This window comes from Zootoca vivipara, chromosome 15, assembly GCF_965207765.1.
Source record: "Zootoca vivipara chromosome 15, rZooViv2.hap1.1, whole genome shotgun sequence".
Classification (NCBI taxonomy): Eukaryota; Metazoa; Chordata; class Lepidosauria; order Squamata; family Lacertidae; genus Zootoca; species Zootoca vivipara.
In genome coordinates this window covers 21,278,660-21,292,052 of record NC_142598.1, presented here as the reverse complement: position 1 = coordinate 21,292,052, position 13,393 = coordinate 21,278,660, and the positions used below count along the sequence as shown (strand labels likewise).

Here is a 13,393-nt window from a genome sequence, read left to right as displayed (position 1 = left end):
CAGTTGTTGTTGTTGTTGTTATTATTATTATTATTATTATTATTATTATTATTATTATTATTATATTTATTTATACCCCGCCCATCTGGCTGGGTTTCCCCAGCCATTCTGGGCGGCTTCCAACAGAAAAATGAAATAAAATAATCTATTAAACATTAAAAGCCTCCCTAAACAGGGCTGCCTTCAGGTGTCTTCTAAAAATCTGGTAGCTGTTTTTCTTTCTGTTTGACATCTGATGGGCGGGTGCCACCACCGAGAAGGCCCTCTGCCTGGTTCCCTGCAACTTGGCTTCTCGCAATGAGGGAACCACCAGAAGGCCCTCGGTACTGGACCTCAGTGTCTGGGCAGAACGATGGGGGTGGAGACGCTCCTTCAGGTAAGGCTGGGCTGAATATTTATAATAGGCAGATCCATGGATCATTGTCAATGGGACGAAGTCCATAATGCCCTTGTGTAAGTGAACAGTTTGTGTTCTCAGTTCACCCTGATGCTGTCCAGCAGTGATATAAGGAGAGTATGGGTCCTTTCCTCCCCAGTTCTGCAGAAGTGAGAGTCACACCCACCCACATCCACCAGTTTGGGAAGTAGCTGGCCTCTGCTTTGTCTCTCACTTCTCTGCCTTCACAGTTAAGCTGCATCATGGCCCATAGCGTAGCAGAGGGTGCCATCACCACGGCAGGCAGACCTGAAGAGGAACACAAGAGGCTTCAGGAGGAAGCAGAAAGCAAGCACGCAGAAGCTGTCATCACCGTGAGTCAAGCTGCAAGGGCTGTTGCACCCAGTCACCCTCGTGGATGACTTATGCCATGGAATGGATGTGCAACTCTGTTGACCCTCTGTTGACCCAGCTTTCAATGTCATCGTCCTTGGCATCCTTTTGGGCCGACTGGCTGGTTTAGGGCTTGAGGACATGACCTTGTGGTGGTTGGGAAAGGCAGTGTGCCATGGATGCAGAGGAACCAGCTGGGGAACCACCAAGGGAAAGAGGCTCAGAGCCCAGGGATTAGTGGTGGTGCGGGAACAACAATGAGTGGCCAGAGGGAGAAGATGAGGAAGAGGTGATGTCGGAAGCTGAGAAGGCAGCAAGGCTTTGTGAGCTGGGAGAGTCTGTGGCAGAGAGAAGTCCAGAATCAGGGGCAGAAGGTGAAGCAGAAGAACAGGGGAAGGGAGGCCAAGAGGCAGAGATGAGCCAGGCTAGTGTAGAGTCACGAGCTTTCCTCCTCTCCACTTTTGACTCCCAGAAGCAGAAGAGGACTGAAACAGGTAGAGCAAAGGCAAACTGCTTGAAGACATAGGCTCTGATTGCTTGGAAAAAGTCCTGGAGAGGAGGGAACATAGATAGCTGTGGAGAGGCAGGGGCTTTCAGTCTTGGCAACTGATTTCATGGGACAAGACCACCGGAAATGAGCTCCTGTCATAGGAGTCAACTCCTAGGAGCCAAGGGGTCTTCGTCCGTCCCGTCCCCCCAAGCTATAGCAATGGAGCTATGTAAAGGGCAACCAAAGCAGTTTCTATGCCAGATCTGGACCTAAACCCTGGTTGAAATGGATCTAGAAAGTCAGTTTTCTCCAAAAGCATCTGGATCTTATCCGCAACACAGATGTTTGCTACACTCCCCTACTGACACTGTTGGTTTGATCAAATGTAGCATTTTAATCCCTAATCTTGTCTGTCTGATTTGGGATCAACACCCTGGTCACTTTTGCATTTCCTCAAAAACCGAAGTTGAGGAAGCTTGGCTGAAAATCAGGAGACGCTTTTAAGCTCAGCTGTGCATGCGTTAAACTCTTTAGTTTAAGAATGGTTTAAGGCAGCCGTCCCCAACCTGGTGCCCTCCAAATGCTTTGGACAGCAACTCCCATCAGAATTATAGTCCAAAAAGATCAGGAGGTCCTAGGATGGGGGAAAGTGGGTTTAAGATACAGGAAGAGGTTTGCTCTTTGTGCAGAGTTCTGATGGATGAGGTTTCCTCTGGTCTTTTTGTGCTGTGGCTCTAGATTCTTATAAACGCCCACATACTCTCTCCAAGTAGTGTGAAAAACAGCAATTTGGGTGGACGTTCTGTAGATAAGAAGCAAAACCCCTCCTGTCAAGGAATAGCTCAGATTTGCCATTGCAGCTGATCTGGGGCCAGCTGCGGTGCTATTTTAGCCGGTCCCTGGCAGCCAAATGGATTCAGGGTCTTTTAGCAGCAAGAGAAAAAGTGTGCAGTAAATGTCAGGGAAATGCTAAAGTCTCTTTTCCCAGCCTCCCCCGAATCCTTCCCGATCGAGATCTGACCCTTGGGAACGAAGCGATTTGGAGACGGATTTAACAGGCTGGACTAGACTTGCGTCTGGTTTTGATTACTGCACATTTCACTTGGTCCCAAGCATTGTGTCACTGCTGGGCAATGTTTTGCAGCAGAATTTCCATGGAACTGTACCTGGGAGCAGACCTGAAGGGAGGGGCTTGTGTCTTCTTGGTAGTGAAAAGAAACAAGCAAATCTCACCACTTCTGTTTTCAGGGGTCCTTACAGAAGCATCTTTCATTCTGTCCCCCCTCGTTAAGACCCTAATATGCAATGCTAGTTTTCTCCATGCCTAAGGAGAGTGCATTTTTAAAGTCTGGACTGTTAGAAAATTCTACATAGCTCCGTAATGTAAAAGGAGAGATGATGCCAGAAATGTAATGCATTCATCAGTTTCCTTGGGAAGGAACTTGCTTTGTGGGTCTGCAAAAGACCTTAAGAATCACCAGTCCTTTTTTTCTGGGAGGGAAATGGTGGGGGAACTAACTACAATGTTTGTTTGTTTGTTGCAGGCCCGTAGTGTCACCCCCACCCCTGGCTATGGCTGAATGTGATATGTGAGTAATAAATTCAAGCAGACAATGACCAGGATTAGAAATGGCCACAACTTTATTGATTACAGATACAGGTGAATTTTTAGCTCAGGCATTGGGTGTATATCCATTCCAGCCCCCCTCACAAAAAACCCCCCACAATTATTTAATTTTTAAAAGGTAAGGGAACCCAGTTCCCCCGAGTTCCTACTCAAAAAAGCCCCCTGAGAATCACCTTTATGGATGAGAGAGGCCCAACAGGGCTGCAAGGCACAAACAGGACACAAATGTAATGACCCCCCCCTCCGGCTGTAGTTTGTTCCCTGAGCTATCCTGCCTCTGTACGTGGAGGTTCCACTTAGCAAATTCGGCTAAAAGCTGCAGAAGATTTCTGTTCTCCACAAATCGAAACGCTTTGTTGAAGGCAAGCATCTACTCCGTACAACAGACAAGGGTGCCGTCCTTCCTAGTATTACATTTGGCAAGCAGCTGATGACAAGGGCAGGGAACATGGGGTGCAGCCCCACGGCGAAATTCCAACCCCATGACTCCCATTTAGAAAGAAATGATAAACAACCTGTACTGACATTTTATGGCGAAGCTACCTGATTGCTACAAGAAGCATCGCAACGCAGGCAAGGGTGCCTGAGGTAAGATATGTTCCTATGGTTTAATTCTGTGGAAAGAAAATTCAAATGACCCAGGTGTTGTCGTTGGGCTGCTTTTGACTTTTAAAGGGGAGGGTGGGAGGCCTCGGTCCTGGGGGCCAAATGTGCTTCTCCAGGCCTCGATCTGGCCCTCAGCACTCTTTCCAGGCCATGTCCCACATTGGCTCTGCTCCAAATATTTTGGTCTGGCCGAAATGTGTCCTCGAAATGTGCTAAGGCGTCTCGCTTCTCTGGGTGGATCATGGGTAGGCAAACTAAGGCCCGGAGGTCGGATCCGGCCCAATCGCCTTCTAAATCCGGCCCGCGGACAGTCCGGGAATCAGCATGTTTTTACATGAGTAGAATGTGTTCTTTTACTTAAAATGCATCTCTGGGTTATTTGTGGGGCATAGAAATTCGTTCTTTTTTCCCTTTCTTTCAAAATATGGTCTAGCCCCCCCCCCCCAAGGTGTGAGGGACAGTGGACCAGCCCCCTGCTGAAAAAGTTTGCTGCCTCCTGGGCTGAATTATGGAGAGTATCTGGATTTATGTTGTGTGTGTAGAGAACCTTCTGATTTCCGCATGGCAGGAATGGTGCTTCCTGTATGAAGTCACATTCATTGCTCCACCTGCTTTTTTTTTTTACTTTAGCAATACTCTCCAGCATTTTTCAGCAGAAAATCAGGACATATGTCAGCTGGCTTAGACAGAACCACAGCACCAAAAGATGCACGAGTCAACTGGCCGCCTCCCCTCTCCCTGCCCCACCTCCCCTCTGTGCTCACTTCCTCCACCCACACCACACCTCACACCACCATGACAGTGGCGGTGGCTTTGGCGGCAGCAGAGAGTGGCCGGCAAGAGCATCGTACACACCTGCCACCTCTGGTCCAGCGGTTAAATGCCTCCCCCACGCACAAGGGTTCCACTCCACGAAGGTTCCGCTGCTATGTAATAGCCTGCCGTTTCATAAGAGTATATATTTAAAGTAGATAATTAGATGAGCAAATTAAATGAATGTGGATATGCAGAAGATATTAAAGAATAAATTTAAGGAACCACAGAAAGAGGGGGGGAGGAAGTCAAACTCTGAAATGTTAAATTGATTGTAAAACTAATGAAATATATAAACTTGAAAAGTATAAAGAAAAACTAAAAAAAAAAAGGTTCTGCTGCTAAGTGCAAATGCCAGTTGCAAGCAGTGGCTCCTTCTCCTCCCATTTCAGTGGCGGCAGTGCTAGAGAGGGAAAAACAGGACATTCTTGGATGAAATCAGAGGCCAGGATTGCTTCTGTGATTCCGTGAATGCCCTGGGGAATTAGGGATGCTTGGAGGGTATGCTTTAGCCTTTTACGTCAATTGCCTCTGGCCTTGTACGCCACTGGCATCCTGTAGCCCTTGGAAAGTGATTTGGGAGGGAATGTAGGCCGTAATCCACAGCCAGCTTAGCCAACGGTCAATGGCGCAATGGGAGTTGTAGTCCAACAACATCTGAGGACCCAAAGTTGACGATCACTGCTCTAGATCCATCTATCTCTTTGTTCCAGGCAAACCTATTAGAGTTTTCTTCTTTAAAACCTCAGTGACCAGTCTTTTAGGTGCATTGGTGGGAACAAAGTAGGTAGCTTCCAGGAGATAGGAAGAACATTAAAGGCAAATAAATAAATATGGACCCAAGACAGGCATCAGCCTTGGGGCTGCCATGGTAGTGGAGGTTGGCAGGTGCCCTGACTAGGGTTGGGCGATATCTGGTTTTCAACATCGCAATTTATCACCAGCTAAGCATTGTGATATACTGATAGGTCACGACAGTGCTTTTTTTCTAAAAAAAATGTTTAGGGGTACAGTGGTCCCTCTGGATACATACTTGATCCGTTCCAGGGTGCCGTTCTCACCCCGAAAAGTACGTATCTGGAGCGGTTCTTCTGCGCATGCGCGAAGCGTGCAGAACGCTTCTGGGCATGCGCGTGCGGCAGAACCCGGAAGTAAACACTTCCGGGGCCACCGCATACTTAAGCTGAAAATACGCAACCCGCAGCAAAAGTAACCAGAGGTATGACTGTACTCTCATTTTGATGTTTCACTGTGCTAGAGCAGAAACTAAGTTTTTTAAATTTCTTCTCCCGTTAGATTCACAAAATGTTTAGGGGTATGCGTCCCCCTGCGTCCCCCCCAGAAAAAAAAGCACAGGATCATGATATCTGAAATAAGGATGGAGCTGTGTTGAGGCATTGTCTGGCTTTGCGGTTTCCCCCGCATCATGATTTTTGCCAGCGCCCGCTCTTGTAATTCGCTGCCTTCTGCGTGAGGCAGGGGGATGTTGAGCCAGCAGAGTTAACAGGGGCTGCAGGAATCAAGAGAAGCATTGGCTGGCTTCACGGTTTTCCCCATGTTGTGATTTTTGCATCACACACACACACACACACACACACACACACACACACACACACACACACATCATGATTTGCGATATATCGCCAGGTCAAAAATTATGAAACCGATATCACAATATAGACTTCAAACCAGTTTCGGACGATATATAGATATATTGTCCTGACCACATATATCCTGCTACCCACCTTGCCCTGAGTAGAGTATGTGCTGTCAAACGTGGCAGAAGTGGCCCATCTTAGAAAACTGGCCAGCAACAGCCCAGATGCACACAGGTGAGAAAACCCAGGCAGGTGGGTGGAGACAGCAACATTTTCCAGAGCATCAGCCAAGCCGCCCAGCTCATGAGTTTCATCGGTGAGAACGAAACACTGGGCTGGATGAAGCTTGCTTAGGCCTGATCCAGCAGCAATGCTCTTCATACTATCCTTTTAAAAATACCATTTTTTGGCGTGTTTTTTTTTTTGCAGTGACTCCGTGCCACAGCTGTAAAAAGGCAAGGTTACAGCTTTATGCTCACATCAAAGGCTCACAAAAGCCTACTGCCTTCGCCTCTGGCCACTGTGAGACAGATGCTGTTCTCCCCCAACCTCTTTACTACCTTCTATGGTAACAAGAAGGAACCTTCTGCGATGAGGAAATTCCTTAAGAGGGAACCAAAACTCTTCACAGTAGTGGCAGATATGGATGTTTGTACCTTGTGTACAAGCGGCTCCCACAAGGAACAACAACAATGACACTGTAGGATACAATCAGCAGAAATAAGTAGTAAAACTTTGTGGGTTTCTATCACTTCAGCTGCTGGCTGAAGTTATATATTTGAATATTTCCCCTCACCCAACACTGGATGAAATGTCATTTTTTAGCATCCCAGAGAGAAAATGGCTTCATTTTGCTACCTTTCTATCCAGAGGGGTATCTTCCCAGGAGGGACTGTTTAAGGGTGTGGTTCCCCCACCTCTAGCATCTTAAATTTGTCTAAGAGGAAGTAAGTCCTAATGAATTCAAGTGAGGCAAGTGAGGTTAGGGTTGCTGCTGCAGCAGCTGGTTTTCTTCTCCCTCCTCATCGCTTTTTCTTTTTGTGCTGTGTCTTTTACATTGGAAGCCTGAGGGCAGGTGCTGTTTATTTTCCCATTGATCTTATGTAAGCTGCTGTGGGAGTCTTTTCGGCCTCAAAGGAAGACACAAACAAGCAAACACATCTCATTCCTGTATTGCAGAAAGGGACGGAGAATCTTAGGGTGAGAGATCTTACACAACTATTACATTGCTATCCTGCCCTTCTTTTATGGAACCCATTACAATATGCATGGTTTTATCCTCACCATATCCCCTTGCCAGGGCCAGCCCAAGACATTTTGGCCCCTGAAGCGAACCACAAAATTGCGCCCCCTCTCCCCACCAGGGAAGAAGGGGTGAGTGAAGATCTACATCAGGAACAAGGGGGAAATAAAGATCTTCTTTGGGACTGCTGCCTCTGGATCCTACCGCCTGAGGCAGTTGCCTCACCTTGCCTCATGGGTGGGCCGTGCAGTAGGTCAAGCTGAGAGAGAGTGGCTCGTGCAAGGGGGCACAGCGAGCATCATTATGGTTGACACTGACCACCCTCTTCAGGGGCAAACGGGCTGAGATTTGAACCCAGGTGTCCTAGCTCAAAGCTCAATTTCTTCACTGGTTCTCTCCCCTCCAGTAGGACAATCTTGTCCTTCTTTAAAATGCTGGGATCCCCACATCAGCAGCCTCCTTCCCATCTCACAACCCCTCGAGGTTTTAAAGTTGCCATCCTGATTTCCAGGGCATGCAAAAGAGCTGAGAGCAACAGACATCTATACACTTCTGGCAAACGGTGACCGGCATTCTTTGCGCTGAAATACACAGCCTCCCCCAGGAAGCAGGTCAGAGCTGAGAGCCAATCCCTCCGAAAGGACATTGCACCCAGCACTGACCTCGGCCTTCCGTTCCGAGTGCCAGAACTCTTTGACATCTCTCTAATCCTCTCTCTTAGCAGCGCACCAAACAGAGCAGAGCAAACAATCCTTCGCAAAACCACAAACCAAACACGCTCTGCTACCAATGCAAGTCTTGTGCCGACCCATCCACTCCTCGTTGTTGATGTCATCACCTGAGAACAAGCCAATTGGGGTGGGTGGCAGAAAAATTATTGAGGTAATGGAAGGCAGCCAGGTAACATGAGTGAAGAGCTTGCTCCCCTCACCTGCACACTCAGTTTAAAACGAAAATATACCTTCTTTCCCCACTCTGTGCAACGAATGGGTTAGACACCTGCGTAAATAAAACATGCCTATCTCGCCATGTCTAGTTGGGCCTTCCAGAATCTGTTCATCTCCGAAACAAGAAGCAGGTCTGTTAGCATCTTATCCAAGATGAACAAGATATGGGCGTGTGGCGACATTCCCATCTACTTTGTCAGCTGCATCTTAGATGTAGGGTCGGTGGAGCTGCTGCTCTCCAACGCAAGCCACTCGCAGTCATGAAAGAAGACACAAACCACAATAGGAAGGGTGGAATTGCAAGCTAGGACACTAATATCAGAGGCCAGGAAGGTTAGCCTGGTTCCTCCCACGCCATTCTCATAACATAGGAATTGGGTCTTGCAGTAAGCAGGGAAATTGGATGAGAGGCATTTTCGCAACAATCTGAATAATGCCTTGTTCGGCAATGGTTGAGCCGTTCTGCCTTGTCGCTACATAAAACATGGAGCTGACTTCTTTGCCAGCCTGCTCAGCAATTTTAGAACAGTGAAGCTATTTCCATCAGGCTTCAGAAGTTGGCTTCAGAGCTGCCCCACCCAAGCTGCCCTGGGGCAACGAAGACCAGCTTGTCAAGTGGACTTTGAAGATCACATCATTGATATTAAAATAGTGGCAGAGCCACACACCATACAGCACACGTGACTTCACCCAAAGAATCCCTCATGGCAGAGCAATATTCCCAGCTCCCTTAACAAACTACAATTCTCAGGATTTTGTCACATCTGGAGATCCCAAGTCACAAGGTGGTTAGACTAGCCTCGACCAGGACCAGGGCCTTCTCAGTACTAGCCCCGACCTGGTGGAATGCTCTCTCTCAGGAGGCTAGGGCCCAGCGGGAGTTGTCATCTTTTCATAGGGCCTGCAAGACAGAGCTGTTCTGCTTGGCCTTTGGACTGACTCAGTCTGACCCCAGTGTTCCCCTCTCCTAAGGCTTTATCCTACAGATATTTAAATGAGGTTGCACTTGTAGATTCCTCATTTTGAAATTGAATTTTAACATTGTATTTAATATGCATTTTAATTGAATTATTTCTTTTATGCTTGCTTTGATATTCTTGTTGTTAGCTGCCCTGAGCCCGGGCGGCAGAGAAGGAGAAAGAGAATACTCTCATTCCTAGCAGTATGAACCTGTGTGTGTGTGGAAAAGGATACCCAGTCAGGGATGGGTTGTGGCTTCTGATTTTTATTTTATTTTTTCTATTCTGGTTTGAGGGTTTCCCCCTTTCCCTTTTACTTGGGTAGCTGATTTTATTTTGGATTACTGTTCACTGAATGCCTTGTAGAAAAAACTGACTCATAAATTCATACAAAATGAATTGTTAAACCCTGAAAAGTAGATGAGCACCATTGCTTTTTTTTACTGAGTGCACATACTGTTGCAGAGAAAGGAAGGAATATTTAGGGCAGGCATGTGTAAAGTCGGTCAACAACTTCAACCCCCCCCCCAAAAAAACTCAACAACCCGCACATGTTCACTTCATCAAATCTGGCCCTCTTTGGAAAAAGTTTGGACACCCCTGATTTAGGGGGAGCCACATATATTCTTTGAATGTGCCCAGGGAAACCAAGATGATGAGAAATTTAAAAAAGAATGGGAAATGTTTATTATGTATTTGCAAAAGTATTGTAAACAGGTTAATACATTGAGAGGATTTTTTAAAACTTGCAATTTTAGAGTTAATATGGGAAAATTTGAGGTAGAAAAAATAAATTGGAGTAGAAATGACATGCAGTTGAAAAGGGAATTTAAGGAACCGGGGGGGGGGTGTCACGCGATTCGGAGAATCCCATTTTATGGATTTGATATTGTTGTTCTGTATGGTTTTCTTTGTTTGTGGTTGTTGTTGCATTTATTGTTGTTTCATTTTTCTTTTTGTTGAAAATTTCATAAAAATATAACAACAACAACAACAACAACAACAACAACAAAAATGTGCCCAGAGTTAAATTACATACTGCTTTTGTATTGGTAGTAACTGAACATGTTCTCAAGTTGGTAGATGAAAAGCCACAGATCAGTTTGCTCGGAGACTTATTAGTGAGGGCAGCAGGCTGGGAAGAAGCTTGCGTTGTATCCAATGTTGCTGCGCCACTTGCAGAGCAGATTGTGCGGTAAGTGGAGACAGGAGAGTGAAGGGAAGCCTTTTGCACAAAGGGAACTCTGCTCTCAGACCCTTGGACTGTTGCAGCAGCCTGTGCCTGTAGCCTAACACAGCAAAGCAAAGCCTATCCAGCTATATCAGAGAGTAGCATCCAGCAGTGTTTTTGTGCAATAGCTTCTGGGCAGGAGCTGTCCACCTAAGCAGTGAAGACTTGAGATTTCAGCAGCCATAATCCTGACAGATTCACAGAGATTCGTAACTATTAACTCACCTCAGTGGCACTTCTTAGAATCTTAGAATTGTAGAGTTGGAAGGGACCGCGACGGTCATCTAGTCCAACCCTCTGCAATGCAGGAATCTTTTTGCCCAACATGGGGCTCAAACCCACAACCTAGAGATTGAGAGTCTCTTGCTCTACCGACTGAGCTATTCTGCAAAAGGAGATGCAGGGGTGAGAGCTTGCCCTACGGGTAGAAGTGGCAGGTTATGGTGCTGAAGGGAATTCCTGAGCGAGATTCTGCCCATCTTTTCCTAGAAGGGCATGTGCCTACAAGCCAAAGCAGTCTGACAAAAATCGCATGCATTCAGTCGCCAAATCCAGCCAGCCCCCCCAAAACAGCAGCTCCATCTTCAGTAAGGACATAACCAGAAGCAAGCTTTATTTTCACAGCCTGGTTTTTAAAAAAACAACAACCAGTTCTCAGGGAGGCACATGTTGAATTTCTCAGTGAAGCATATTTCAGGGTGCTCACAAGAGCACACCCAATAAGGAACTGTAGCTAATCAGAGATGTCTGATTCATATACCTGCATGACACACGTTTTCAAGTATGCATTTGTCCTAATTCACATAGCAGATGTATGCTTATTTATATATATATATAAGCATACAGAATATGTATTATAATTTATAGTTGTTGTTGTTGCTGCTGCTATAATATTTATTTATTCTATTTATATTGTATTTTATTGCCTACACTTCACCCTAAGGTCCGAGGGCGGGTTACAAAAAATTAATGCAATGTGTGAACTGTACCTCTCAGATACTGTGGGGGGGTTGCTGTGGATGCATAGCTGACAAGTTGATTTCTGTCCATTTTTTACTGCCTGTGAAAACTTTTTACTGCCTGCACAGTGCATGATAAGCTGGCACCCATTATTGCAACCCCCACTTTTCCCCCTGCTGCTCTTAACAAGATCTGTGTCGATTACTGTGAGAGCAAAGTTTGCAGTTCGTGCAAGATGAAGATTTCTTATCAACACAGCGCATTGGGAAAGTATTGGTGGGCTAGCACATCCTGGTTTAGCTTGGAAATATTGATTGCCAAACTAAGTAGGGAATTAATCTTATCCACGGTGCAGTAGCAGAACTATTCAGCATGCAAGGAAAGATTCAGAAGCATATAAAGGAGGGGAAGTAATCTACAGAGGATTGAAAAAGCAACATCTGGGTTTTCAGAACTTTCCCATTAGGCAGAATGGACCCTTCCGTTCTACCCAGTGCAGTCCACTGAGTTTATAGATCAGTAAAGGGACTTAAGTCTGAGACAGTGAGAGGGTGCAAAAGCTGGCTTGCCATCCAGAAATGGGTCCATTTGGTGTATGGGACAGATTTATGCCCCCTAACCTAATGGTGTTGTTGAGTGCTCCCTTTTTACACTCTCAAATGTTATCAGTGATTCCCAGGATGACACAGATCCCCATGGGAAGAAGATCCTGTTATGCAAAATGCAAATAGATGTTCTACACCCTCAAATGCCCTACGCACTCAAGTGTCCTTGTAATGCAGGCCCTCCCCACATACCACAATGATGAGCATTTTGCTAGCTAGACAGAAATGCTGGAAGCAAACAGGACACGGCAATCAATAGGTGAGATTTTGGGCAGCTGGGTCCCAAAACAAAGGTAAGATTATTAGTGCAATCCTGCCCTCGGAAATAAGGTTCACCAAGTTTGGTGGCGACAGGTAAGTGTGTACACTTTGCATCCTAAATCGATGACGGAGCAATGAGTTTTGGAGCCACTGACCCAAGTGTAGGAAGGATCACCAAGATCTTATCTGCCCTGCACATTTCCTTTGTCTCCTAGAGACAAGGCTTGGGCTCCACGCTGCACAGTTGTGAAGTGGGAGTTCACTTCCTCGCGGAATGTCGAAAAGCAACTTTCCTCGCACAGCTCAAGAAACAGCTTTCAAATTGCGGTGAAGAAGGGTGGTTTAGCATATCCCGCTGCTGTCAGCTTTGTGGCGCTGCATGCTCTAGGGTCTGGGGCAGGGCTTCCTGGCGCCTTTCCATGGGTGTACACAATAAACGTTTTGCTGTGGGTTTTGTGAACATCCATCAAGTTCTGATATTGATGGTTTCTGTCAGACCTGTTTTGAGAGGCCGGCAGGCACTGTCACAATGCAATGAGCCAGGCAAATAAACATCTGTGGAAGCCGTAATAAAACATTGCCGTAGATATTTTGCTTAGAACAGCCCAGTGTATAACACATTTTGATAACGACCTGTTGTAAATACAGTTGGTGGCGTCAGAACTTTCTCCTCCTTTCTGAGCAAAAATGAGGACAATGCTACAGTTCTGGATTGTGTGGGCCTCTTCCCACATAATAAGATGGAAGACAGTATCTGGTCCTTGTTAAGCTGTAAACAGGACACAGCCAGTTTTCCTGATAAGACAGGGTGATTCCAGAAGGGTGCTACCCAATCATTGCTCTTTGGCTGTAAGCAAGAAGCAGAATTGCAATTGACTTCCCACACTATTAGGTGTACGGCTCTTTCCCTACGGTATGCATATATTCCATTATGCTCCACCAATACTAGTGGACGTGATACAACTGCTGTGGGTGGGCCATATCAACCTCAGCACACATTCATTATAACACTTGTTGTGGTTTTGATATGAGCTGTGACAATGACATGAGAGGTGAACCCAACACACTATCATTCCAACGTTTGTGGCAGGTGCCATTTTTTGACTCTATAAAAAGGCACAAAATTTTAATTATATCTGAAATGCTTTTCCAGCTTTCTTTTCTTTAATGACATGGAGAAGACTCACATTACAACACCATAATTCTATAACGTTAATTTCTGTATTATGCCTTATGGGACTATCAATTTCATTTTCCCCCTATGAGCCTTTTAGCACTATAGAA

The 13,393-nt window shown here is 46.0% G+C and overlaps 1 non-coding gene across 1 annotated transcript; it reads right to left on the bottom strand.

Annotated features, from left to right (window-relative positions):
- Window positions 1-10,599: 10,599 nt before the first annotated feature.
- On the bottom strand, window positions 10,600-10,673 carry TRNAE-CUC (transfer RNA glutamic acid (anticodon CUC)). The gene has a single exon. It is a non-coding gene; the product is annotated as a tRNA-Glu (tRNA).
- Between the last annotated feature and the right edge of the window lie 2,720 nt (window positions 10,674-13,393).